This window comes from Anomaloglossus baeobatrachus, chromosome 3 (genome assembly GCF_048569485.1).
Source record: "Anomaloglossus baeobatrachus isolate aAnoBae1 chromosome 3, aAnoBae1.hap1, whole genome shotgun sequence".
NCBI lineage: Eukaryota > Metazoa > Chordata > Amphibia > Anura > Aromobatidae > Anomaloglossus > Anomaloglossus baeobatrachus.
The window spans coordinates 666,491,046-666,503,592 of NC_134355.1; the positions used below are offsets into that span (position 1 = coordinate 666,491,046).

A 12,547-nucleotide genomic window follows, 5' to 3' on the forward strand; every position below is an offset into this window, starting at 1 on the left:
CCAAATGTAAATCAGATTTTAAAATGATCAAAGAAAAGAATGTAGAGGAAGCTGCTAAAAAAACACTCTTTAGCACAAAGTGGCGAATGTAAATGTCTAGATAAGATAAAGATTCAAAGATTGGAGGCTTGTTTTAATTGGAAAAGAGTTTTGTATCTAAAGAATTTAAACCTTTATCCATTATCTTCAGTATTCTTTAAAAGTGAAAAAAACGGAAATATTTTCCAAAAAAGTTTATTTGCCTCCTGAAATCATAATGTATGCCATAAGATATGTCCAGAAAATTGGCTTGAAATTCTTGTCTTTACTAAAATGTAAATATTTTGTGAAAATCTGCTCTCAAATCTTGAAAGATTGCTTTTAGAGTGATTTCCATTTTTACTATTCTTTCTCTTATTAGTTTTAGCCACACTGAAGTTCCAAACAATTTTTTTCAGTTTCAGGCTCTGTGGCGCAATGGACAGCGCATTGGACTTCTAGGAAAGTGTAGGCATTCAAAGGTTGTGGGTTCGAATCCCGCCAGAGTCAGCATTTGTTTGGTGTCTGATGCGAAAGTCCTATATAATACCCATAAGATAATAAAGAGTAAGAAATGATTTAATATATGATTTATTATTATCCTTTAGAGCATTTTTGTAGAATTCAAAAATCGCTAGGGCTCCCCTTTCTAGAAAAGACTAAGAAGGCAACCCAGTTTTGTGAACTTTTAAAATGCTGCTTTTCCATCCTGTTTTGAAATTCATTCTTCATGTAGATTTGTTATGTGTGTCTAAAACACAGAGAGAGTTGAGAAAATGCTAACGCTGAGTTTTTCTCTGCTGGTTCTAAAATTATTGAACATCTTGATGTTATATTTTAGAATACCTGAATTTCCAAATGTAAATCAGATTTTAAAATGATCAAAGAAAAGAATGTAGAGGAAGCTGCTAAAAAAACACTCTTTAGCACAAAGTGGCGAATGTAAATGTCTAGATAAGATAAAGATTCAAAGATTGGAGGCTTGTTTTAATTGGAGAAGAGTTTTGTATCTAAAGAATTTAAACCTTTATCCATTATCTTCAGTATTCTTTAAAAGTGAAAAAAACGGAAATATTTTCCAAAAAATTTTATTTGCCTCCTGAAATCATAATGTATGCCATAAGATATGTCCAGAAAATTGGCTTGAAATTCTTGTCTTTACTAAAATGTAAATATTTTGTGAAAATCTGCTCTCAAATCTTGAAAGATTGCTTTTAGAGTGATTTCCATTTTTACTATTCTTTCTCTTATTAGTTTTAGCCACACTGAAGTTCCAAACAATTTTTTTCAGTTTCAGGCTCTGTGGCGCAATGGATAGCGCATTGGACTTCTAGGAAAGTGTAGGCATTCAAAGGTTGTGGGTTCGAGTCCCGCCAGAGTCAGCTTTTGTTTGGTGTCTGATGCGAAAGTCCTATATAATACCCATAAGATAATAAAGAGTAAGAAATGATTTAATATATGATTTATTATTATCCTTTAGAGCATTTTTGTAGAATTCAAAAATCGCTAGGGCTCCCCTTTCTAGAAAAGACTAAGAAGGCAACCCAGTTTTGTGAACTTTTAAAATGCTGCTTTTCCATCCTGTTTTGAAATTCATTCTTCATGTAGATTTGTTATGTGTGTCTAAAACACAGAGAGAGTTGAGAAAATGCTAACGCTGAGTTTTTCTCTGCTGGTTCTAAAATTATTGAACATCTTGATGTTATATTTTAGAATACCTGAATTTCCAAATGTAAATCAGATTTTAAAATGATCAAAGAAAAGAATGTAGAGGAAGCTGCTAAAAAAACACTCTTTAGCACAAAGTGGCAAATGTAAATGTCTAGATAAGATAAAGATTCAAAGATTGGAGGCTTGTTTTAATTGGAGAAGAGTTTTGTATCTAAAGAATTTAAACCTTTATCCATTATCTTCAGTATTCTTTAAAAGTGAAAAAAACGGAAATATTTTCCAAAAAAGTTTATTTGCCTCCTGAAATCATAATGTATGCCATAAGATATGTCCAGAAAATTGGCTTGAAATTCTTGTCTTTACTAAAATGTAAATATTTTGTGAAAATCTGCTCTCAAATCTTGAAAGATTGCTTTTAGAGTGATTTCCATTTTTACTATTCTTTCTCTTATTAGTTTTAGCCACACTGAAGTTCCAAACAATTTTTTTCAGTTTCAGGCTCTGTGGCGCAATGGATAGCGCATTGGACTTCTAGGAAAGTGTAGGCATTTAAAGGTTGTGGGTTCGAGTCCCGCCAGTCAGTTTTTGTTTGGTGTCTGATGCGAAAGTCCTATATAATACCCATAAGATAATAAAGAGTAAGAAATGATTTAATATATGATTTATTATTATCCTTTAGAGCATTTTTGTAGAATTCAAAAATCGCTAGGGCTCCCCTTTCTAGAAAAGACTAAGAAGGCAACCCAGTTTTGTGAACTTTTAAAATGCTGCTTTTCCATCCTGTTTTGAAATTCATTCTTCATGTAGATTTGTTATGTATGTCTAAAACACTGAGAGAGTTGAGAAAATGTTAACGCTGAGTTTTTCTCTGCTGGTTCTAAAATTATTGAACATCTTGATGTTATATTTTAGAATACCTGAATTTCCAAATGTAAATCAGATTTTAAAATGATCAAAGAAAAGAATGTAGAGGAAGCTGCTAAAAAAACACTCTTTAGCACAAAGTGGCGAATGTAAATGTCTAGATAAGATAAAGATTCAAAGATTGGAGGCTTGTTTTAATTGGAGAAGAGTTTTGTATCTAAAGAATTTAAACCTTTTTCCATTATCTTCAGTATTCTTTAAAAGTGAAAAAAACGGAAATATTTTCCAAAAAAGTTTATTTGCCTCCTGAAATCATAATGTATGCCATAAGATATGTCCAGAAAATTGGCTTGAAATTCTTGTCTTTACTAAAATGTAAATATTTTGTGAAAATCTGCTCTCAAATCTTGAAAGATTGCTTTTAGAGTGATTTCCATTTTTACTATTCTTTCTCTTATTAGTTTTAGCCACACTGAAGTTCCAAACAATTTTTTTCAGTTTCAGGCTCTGTGGCGCAATGGATAGCGCATTGGACTTCTAGGAAAGTGTAGGCATTCAAAGGTTGTGGGTTCGAGTCCCGCCAGAGTCAGCTTTTGTTTGGTGTCTGATGCGAAAGTCCTATATAATACCCATAAGATAATAAAGAGTAAGAAATGATTTAATATATGATTTATTATTATCCTTTAGAGCATTTTTGTAGAATTCAAAAATTGCTAGGGCTCCCCTTTCTAGAAAAGACTAAGAAGGCAACCCAGTTTTGTGAACTTTGAAAATGCTGCTTTTCCATCCTGTTTTGAAATTCATTCTTCATGTAGATTTGTTATGTGTGTCTAAAACACAGAGAGAGTTGAGAAAATGCTAACGCTGAGTTTTTCTCTGCTGGTTCTAAAATTATTGAACATCTTGATGTTATATTTTAGAATACCTGAATTTCCAAATGTAAATCAGATTTTAAAATGATCAAAGAAAAGAATGTAGAGGAAGCTGCTAAAAAAACACTCTTTAGCACAAAGTGGCGAATGTAAATGTCTAGATAAGATCAAGATTCAAAGATTGGAGGCTTGTTTTAATTGGAGAAGAGTTTTGTATCTAAAGAATTTAAACCTTTATCCATTATCTTCAGTATTCTTTAAAAGTGGAATTGAAAAAAACGGAAATATTTTCCAAAAAAGTTTATTTGCCTCCTGAAATCATAATGTATGCCATAAGATATGTCCCGAAAATTGGCTTGAAATTTTTGTCTTTACTAAAATGTAAATATTTTGTGAAAATCTGCTCTCAAATCTTGAAAGATTGCTTTTAGAGTGATTTCCATTTTTACTATTCGTTCTCTTATTAGTTTTAGCCACACTGAAGTTCCAAACAATTTTTTTCAGTTTCGGGCTCTGTGGCGCAATGGATAGTGCATTGAACTTCTGAAAAAGTGTAGGCATTCAAAGGTTTTGGGTTCGAGTCCCGCCAGAGCCAGCTTTTGTTTGGTGTCTGATGCGAAAGTCCTATATAATACCCATAAGATAATAAAGAGTAAGAAATGATCTAATATATGATTTATTATTATCCTTTAGAGCATTTTTGTAGAATCCAAAAATCACTAGGGCTCCCCTTTCTAGAAAAGACTAAGAAGGCAACCCAGTTTTGTGAACTTTTAAAATGCTGCTTTTCCATCCTGTTTTGAAATTCATTCTTCATGTAGATTTGTTATGTGTGTCTAGAACACAGAGAGAGTCGAGAAAATGCTAACGCTGAGTTTTTCTCTGCTGGTTCTAAAATTATTGAACATCTTGATGTTATATTTTAGAATACCTGAATTTCCAAATGTAAATCAGATTTCAAAATGATCAAAGAAAAGAATGTTGAGGAAGCTGCTAAAAAAACACTCTTTAGCACAAAGTGGCGAATGTAAATGTCTAGATAAGATAAAGATTCAAAGATTGGAGGCTTGTTTTAATTGGAGAAGAGTTTTGTATCTAAAGAATTTAAACCTTTATCCGTTATCTTCAGTATTCTTTAAAAGTGGAATTGTAAAAAACGGAAATATTTTCCAAAAAAGTTTATTTGCCTCCTGAAATCATAATGTATGCCATAAGATATGTCCAGAAAATTTGCTTGAAATTTTTGTCTTTACTAAAATGTAAATATTTTGTGAAAATCTGCTCTCAAATCTTGAAAGATTGCTTTTAGAGTGATTTCCATTTTTACTATTCTTTCTCTTATTAGTTTTAGCCACACTGAAGTTCCAAACAATTTGATTCAGTTTCAGGCTCTGTGGCGCAATGGATAGTGCATTGGACTTTTAGGAAAGTGTAGGCATTCAAAGGTTGTGGGTTTGAGTCCCGCCAGAGTCAGCTTTTGTTTGGTGTCTGATGCGAAAGTCCTATATAATACCCATAAGATAATAAAGAGTAAGAAATGATCTAATATATGATTTATTATTATCCTTTAGAGCATTTTTGTAGAATTCAAAAATCGCTAGGGCTCCCCTTTCTAGAAAAGACTAAGAAGGCAACCCAGCTTTGTGAACTTTTAAAATGCTGCTTTTCCATCCTGTTTTGAAATTCATTCTTCATGTAGATTTGTTATGTGTGTCTAGAACACAGAGAGAGTCGAGAAAATGCTAACGCTGAGTTTTTCTCTGCTGGTTCTAAAATTATTGAACATCTTGATGTTATATTTTAGAATACCTGAATTTCCAAATGTAAATCAGATTTTAAAATGATCAAAGAAAAGAATGTAGAAGAAGCTGCTAAAAATACACTCTTTAGCACAAAGTGGCGAATGTAAATGTCTAGATAAGATAAAGATTCAAAGATTGGAGGCTTGTTTTAATTGGAGAAGAGTTTTGTATCTAAAGAATTTAAACCTTTATCTATTATCTTCAGTATTCTTTAAAAGTGGAATTGAAAAAAACGGAAATATTTTCCAAAAAAGTTTATTTGCTTCCTGAAATCATAATGTATGCCATAAGATATGTCCAGAAAATTGGCTTGAAATTTTTGTCTTTACTAAAATGTAAATATTTTGTGAAAATCTGCTCTTAAATCTTGAAAGATTGCTTTTAGAGTGATTTCCATTTTTACTATTCTTTCTCTTATTAGTTTTAGCCACACTGAAGTTCCAAACAATTTTTTTCAGTTTCAGGCTCTGTGGCGCAATGGATAGCGCATTGGACTTCTAGGAAAGTGTAGGCATTCAAAGGTTGTTGGTTCGAGTCCTGCCAGAGTCAGCTTTTGTTTGGTGTCTGATGCGAAAGTCCTATATAATACCCATAAGATAATAAAGAGTAAGAAATGATCTAATATATGATTTATTATTATCCTTTAGAGCATTTTTGTAGAATTCAAAAATCGCTAGGGCTCCCCTTTCTAGAAAAGACTAAGAAGGCAACCCAGTTTTGTGAACTTTTAAAATGCTGCTTTTCCATCCTGTTTTGAAATTCATTCTTCATGTAGATTTGTTATGTGTGTCTAGAACACACAGAGAGAGTCGAGAAAATGCTAACGCTGAGTTTTTCTCTGCTGGTTCTAAAATTATTGAACATCTTGATGTTATATTTTAGAATACCTGAATTTCCAAATGTAAATCAGATTTTAAAATGATCAAAGAAAAGAATGTTGAGGAAGCTGCTAAAAAAACACTCTTTAGTAGAGTTGAGCGCGGTTCGTGGTTCGTGGTTCTCCAGTTCGCGGCTCGAGTGATTTTGGGGCATGTTCTAGATCGAACTAGAACTCGAGCTTTTTGCAAAAGCTCGATAGTTCTAGAAACGTTCGAGAACGGTTCTAGCAGCCAAAAAACAGCTAAATCCTAGCTTGGTTTCTGCTGTAATAGTGTAAGTCACTCTGTGAATCAAACTATTATCACATTTCAGTGTATAGTGTGCGTGAACAGCGCCTTCAGATCACTGCTGTTTCTATAATGGCGATCGCCATTTTTTTTTTTTTTTTCTTGTCTTCCTTCCCTAAGCGCGCGCGTCTTGTGGGGCGGGCCAGCATGTCAGCCAATCACAGACACACACACTCCTAAGTGGACTTTGAGCCAGACAAGCAACGGCATGTGTGATAGGATCTGCATGTCACATGTCCCTGCATTATAAAACCGGACATTTTCTTCACGAACGCCATTATCTGCCTTCTGCGTCTTTGGTGTCAGACATCAGTGTCGCAGCTCCGTCCTCCTGAGTCCTATAGCCGATACAGCTGTATGCGCTGCATACACAGCGTTAGACAGCTTAGGGAGAGCACATTCTAGCAGTCCTTTTAAGGGCTCAAAGCGGCAGGGTCAGAGTTAAGGTGACAGGTCCTGCAAACAGCAACAGCGTCTGTGTAGCCCAGGTCAGGGATTTCCTCCCTGCATTTCACCATTAGGAGGGAATAGAAAGGCAGGCTTCCATTCCTCTACCCAGAGCACCACAATCCTGCCACTGTACCCTCTTGTCCTCTGCACACTCCAACTCATTCTAAGTAAGCCATTATACTAGCAAACACTCAGTGTACCTAGTGGCATCCTAAACGTGGCTATTGGACTTTGCTATAGTCCCACTAGTGCAAAGACATTTGCAGAGCACGTCTGCCTGCATTGCACACTCCAAGTTTTTTAAACTAAGCAATTTTACTAGCAAACACTCAGTGTACCTAGTGGCATCCTATACGTGGCTATTGAACTTTGCTATAGTCCCACTAGTGCAAAGACATTTGCAGAGCACGTCTGCCTGCATTGCACACTACAACTTTTTTAAACTAAGCAATTTTACTAGCAAACACTCAGTGTACCTAGTGGCATCCTATACGTGGCTATTGGACTTTGCTATAGTCCCACTAGTGCAAAGACATTTGCAGAGCACGTCTGCCTGCATTGCACACTACAACTTTTTTAAACTAAGCAATTTTACTAGCAAACACTCAGTGTACCTAGTGGCATCCTATACGTGGCTATTGGACTTTGCTATAGTCCCACTAGTGCCAAGACATTTGCAGAGCGCATCTGCCTGCGTTGCACACTCCAACTAATTATAACGAAGCCATTATACTAGCAAACACTCAGTGTACCTAGTGGCATCCTATACGTGGCTATTGGACTTTGCTATAGTCCCACTAGTGCAAAGACATTTGCAGAGCACGTCTGCCTGCATTGCACACTACAACTTTTTTAAACTAAGCAATTTTACTAGCAAACACTCAGTGTACCTAGTGGCATCCTATACGTGGCTATTGGACTTTGCTATAGTCCCACTAGTGCAAAGACATTTGCAGAGCACGTCTGCCTGCATTGCACACTACAACTTTTTTAAACTAAGCAATTTTACTAGCAAACACTCAGTGTACCTAGTGGCATCCTATACGTGGCTATTGGACTTTGCTATAGTCCCACTAGTGCAAAGACATTTGCAGAGCACGTCTGCCTGCATTGCACACTACAACTTTTTTAAACTAAGCAATTTTACTAGCAAACACTCAGTGTACCTAGTGGCATCCTATACGTGGCTATTGGACTTTGCTATAGTCCCACTATTGCAAAGACATTTGCAGAGCACGTCTGCCTGCATTGCACACTACAACTTTTTTAAACTATGCAATTTTACTAGCAAACACTCAGTGTACCTAGTGGCATCCTATACGTGGCTATTGGACTTTGCTATAGTCCCACTAGTGCAAAGACATTTGCAGAGCACGTCTGCCTGCATTGCACACTACAACTTTTTTAAACTAAGCAATTTTACTAGCAAACACTCAGTGTACCTAGTGGCATCCTATACGTGGCTATTGGACTTTGCTATAGTCCCACTAGTGCCAAGACATTTGCAGAGCGCATCTGCCTGCGTTGCACACTCCAACTAATTATAACGAAGCCATTATACTAGCAAACACTCAGTGTACCTAGTGGCATCCTATACGTGGCTATTGGACTTTGCTATAGTCCCACTAGTGCAAAGACATTAGCAGAGCACATCTGCCTGCATTGCACACTCCAAGTTTTTTAAACTAAGCAATTTTACTAGCAAACACTCAGTGTACCTAGTGGCATCCTATACGTGGCTATTGGACTTTGCTATAGTCCCACTAGTGCAAAGACATTTGCAGAGCACGTCTGCCTGCATTGCACACTACAACTTTTTTAAACTAAGCAATTTTACTAGCAAACACTCAGTGTACCTAGTGGCATCCTATACGTGGCTATTGGACTTTGCTATAGTCCCACTAGTGCAAAGACATTTGCAGAGCACGTCTGCCTGCATTGCACACTACAACTTTTTTAAACTAATCAATTTTACTAGCAAACACTCAGTGTACCTAGTGGCATCCTAAACGTGGCTATTGGACTTTGCTATAGTCCCACTAGTGCAAAGACATTAGCAGAGCACATCTGCCTGCATTGCACACTCCAAGTTTTTTAAACTAAGCAATTTTACTAGCAAACACTCAGTGTACCTAGTGGCATCCTATACGTGGCTATTGGACTTTGCTATAGTCCCACTAGTGCAAAGACATTTGCAGAGCACGTCTGCCTGCATTGCACACTACAACTTTTTTAAACTAAGCAATTTTACTAGCAAACACTCAGTGTACCTAGTGGCATCCTATACGTGGCTATTGGACTTTGCTATAGTCCCACTAGTGCAAAGACATTTGCAGAGCACGTCTGCCTGCATTGCACACTACAACTTTTTTAAACTAATCAATTTTACTAGCAAACACTCAGTGTACCTAGTGGCATCCTAAACGTGGCTATTGGACTTTGCTATAGTCCCACTAGTGCCAAGACATTTGCAGAGCGCATCTGCCTGCATTGCACACTACAACTTTTTTAAACTAAGCAATTTTACTAGCAAACACTCAGTGTACCTAGTGGCATCCTATACGTGGCTATTGGACTTTGCTATAGTCCCACTAGTGCAAAGACATTTGCAGAGCACGTCTGCCTGCATTGCACACTACAACTTTTTTAAACTAAGCAATTTTACTAGCAAACACTCAGTGTACCTAGTGGCATCCTATACGTGGCTATTGGACTTTGCTATAGTCCCACTAGTGCAAAGACATTTGCAGAGCACGTCTGCCTGCATTGCACACTACAACTTTTTTAAACTAAGCAATTTTACTAGCAAACACTCAGTGTACCTAGTGGCATCCTATACGTGGCTATTGGACTTTGCTATAGTCCCACTAGTGCCAAGACATTTGCAGAGCGCATCTGCCTGCGTTGCACACTCCAACTAATTATAACGAAGCCATTATACTAGCAAACACTCAGTGTACCTAGTGGCATCCTATACGTGGCTATTGGACTTTGCTATAGTCCCACTAGTGCAAAGACATTAGCAGAGCACATCTGCCTGCATTGCACACTCCAAGTTTTTTAAACTAAGCAATTTTACTAGCAAACACTCAGTGTACCTAGTGGCATCCTATACGTGGCTATTGGACTTTGCTATAGTCCCACTAGTGCAAAGACATTTGCAGGGCACGTCTGCCTGCATTGCACACTACAACTTTTTTAAACTAATCAATTTTACTAGCAAACACTCAGTGTACCTAGTGGCATCCTAAACGTGGCTATTGGACTTTGCTATAGTCCCACTAGTGCAAAGACATTAGCAGAGCACATCTGCCTGCATTGCACACTCCAAGTTTTGTAAACTAAGCAATTTTACAAGCAAACACTCAGTGTACCTAGTGGCATCCTATACGTGGCTATTGGACTTTGCTATAGTCCCACTAGTGCAAAGACATTTGCAGAGCACGTCTGCCTGCATTGCACACTACAACTTTTTTAAACTAAGCAATTTTACTAGCAAACACTCAGTGTACCTAGTGGCATCCTATACGTGGCTATTGGACTTTGCTATAGTCCCACTAGTGCCAAGACATTTGCAGAGCGCATCTGCCTGCGTTGCACACTCCAACTAATTATAACGAAGCCATTATACTAGCAAACACTCAGTGTACCTAGTGGCATCCTATACGTGGCTATTGGACTTTGCTATAGTCCCACTAGTGCAAAGACATTAGCAGAGCACATCTGCCTGCATTGCACACTCCAAGTTTTTTAAACTAAGCAATTTTACTAGCAAACACTCAGTGTACCTAGTGGCATCCTATACGTGGCTATTGGACTTTGCTATAGTCCCACTAGTGCAAAGACATTTGCAGAGCACGTCTGCCTGCATTGCACACTACAACTTTTTTAAACTAAGCAATTTTACTAGCAAACACTCAGTGTACCTAGTGGCATCCTATACGTGGCTATTGGACTTTGCTATAGTCCCACTAGTGCAAAGACATTTGCAGAGCACGTCTGCCTGCATTGCACACTACAACTTTTTTAAACTAAGCAATTTTACTAGCAAACACTCAGTGTACCTAGTGGCATCCTATACGTGGCTATTGGACTTTGCTATAGTCCCACTAGTGCCAAGACATTTGCAGAGCGCATCTGCCTGCGTTGCACACTCCAACTAATTATAACGAAGCCATTATACTAGCAAACACTCAGTGTACCTAGTGGCATCCTATACGTGGCTATTGGACTTTTGTCAATTCACAGTATTGGAACGTTATTTGCATGACATCTGCCTGCATTGCACACTCTAACTTTTTTAAACTCAGCCATTATACTAGCAAACACTCACTGTACCTAGTTGTATCCTAAACGTGGCTATTGTACTTTTGTCAATTCACAGTATTGGAACGTTATTTGCAGGACATCTGCCTGCATTGCACACTCAAACTTTTTTAAACTCAGCCATTATACTAGCAAACACTCACTGTACCTAGTTGTATCCTAAACGTGGCTATTGTACTTTTGTCAATTCACAGTATTGGAACGTTATTTGCAGCACGTCTGCCTGCATTGCACACTCAAACTTTTTTAAACTCAGCCATTATACTAGCAAACACTCACTGTACCTAGTTGTATCCTAAACGTGGCTATTGTACTTTTGTCAATTCACAGTATTGGAACGTTATTTGCAGGACGTCTGCCTGCATTGCACACTCAAACTTTTTTAAACTCAGCCATTATACTAGCAAACACTCACTGTACCTAGTTGTATCCTAAACGTGGCTATTGTACTTTTGTCAATTCACAGTATTGGAACGTTATTTGCAGGACGTCTGCCTGCATTGCACACTCAAACTTTTTTAAACTTAGCCATTATACTAGCAAACACTCACTGTACCTAGTTGTATCCTAAACGTGGCTATTGTACTTTTGTCAATTCACAGTATTGGAACGTTATTTGCAGGACGTCTGCCTGCATTGCACACTCAAACTTTTTTAAACTCAGCCATTATACTAGCAAACACTCACTGTACCTAGTTGTATCCTAAACGTGGCTATTGTACTTTTGTCAATTCACAGTATTGGAACGTTATTTGCAGCACGTCTGCCTGCATTGCACACTCAAACTTTTTTAAACTCAGCCATTATACTAGCAAACACTCACTGTACCTAGTTGTATCCTAAACGTGGCTATTGTACTTTTGTCAATTCACAGTATTGGAACGTTATTTGCAGGACGTCTGCCTGCATTGCACACTCAAACTTTTTTAAACTCAGCCATTATACTAGCAAACACTCACTGTACCTAGTTGTATCCTAAACGTGGCTATTGTACTTTTGTCAATTCACAGTATTGGAACGTTATTTGCAGGACGTCTGCCTGCATTGCACACTCAAACTTTTTTAAACTCAGCCATTATACTAGCAAACACTCACTGTACCTAGTTGTATCCTAAACGTGGCTATTGTACTTTTGTCAATTCACAGTATTGGAACGTTATTAGCAGCACGTCTGCCTGCATTGCACACTCAAACTTTTTTAAACTCAGCCATTATACTAGCAAACACTCACTGTACCTAGTTGTATCCTAAACGTGGCTATTGTACTTTTGTCAATTCACAGTATTGGAACGTTATTTGCAGGACATCTGCCTGCCTTGCACACTCAAACTTTTTTAAACTCAGCCATTATACTAGCAAACACTCACTGTACCTAGTT

The 12,547-nt window shown here is 37.3% G+C and overlaps 5 non-coding genes across 5 annotated transcripts; all 5 read left to right on the plus strand.

Annotated features, from left to right (window-relative positions):
- Nucleotides 1–442: 442 nt before the first annotated feature.
- On the plus strand, nucleotides 443–528 carry TRNAR-UCU (transfer RNA arginine (anticodon UCU)). The gene is given in 2 exon segments: nucleotides 443–479; nucleotides 493–528. It is a non-coding gene; the product is annotated as a tRNA-Arg (tRNA).
- A 786-nt stretch (nucleotides 529–1,314) lies between these two features.
- Nucleotides 1,315–1,400, plus strand: TRNAR-UCU (transfer RNA arginine (anticodon UCU)). The gene is given in 2 exon segments: nucleotides 1,315–1,351; nucleotides 1,365–1,400. It is a non-coding gene; the product is annotated as a tRNA-Arg (tRNA).
- Nucleotides 1,401–3,056: 1,656 nt separating this feature from the next.
- TRNAR-UCU (transfer RNA arginine (anticodon UCU)) lies at nucleotides 3,057–3,142 on the plus strand. The gene is given in 2 exon segments: nucleotides 3,057–3,093; nucleotides 3,107–3,142. It is a non-coding gene; the product is annotated as a tRNA-Arg (tRNA).
- Nucleotides 3,143–4,812: 1,670 nt separating this feature from the next.
- Nucleotides 4,813–4,898, plus strand: TRNAK-UUU (transfer RNA lysine (anticodon UUU)). Its single transcript is given in 2 exon segments — nucleotides 4,813–4,849; nucleotides 4,863–4,898. It is a non-coding gene; the product is annotated as a tRNA-Lys (tRNA).
- Nucleotides 4,899–5,690: 792 nt separating this feature from the next.
- Nucleotides 5,691–5,776, plus strand: TRNAR-UCU (transfer RNA arginine (anticodon UCU)). The gene is given in 2 exon segments: nucleotides 5,691–5,727; nucleotides 5,741–5,776. It is a non-coding gene; the product is annotated as a tRNA-Arg (tRNA).
- Nucleotides 5,777–12,547: the final 6,771 nt, after the last annotated feature.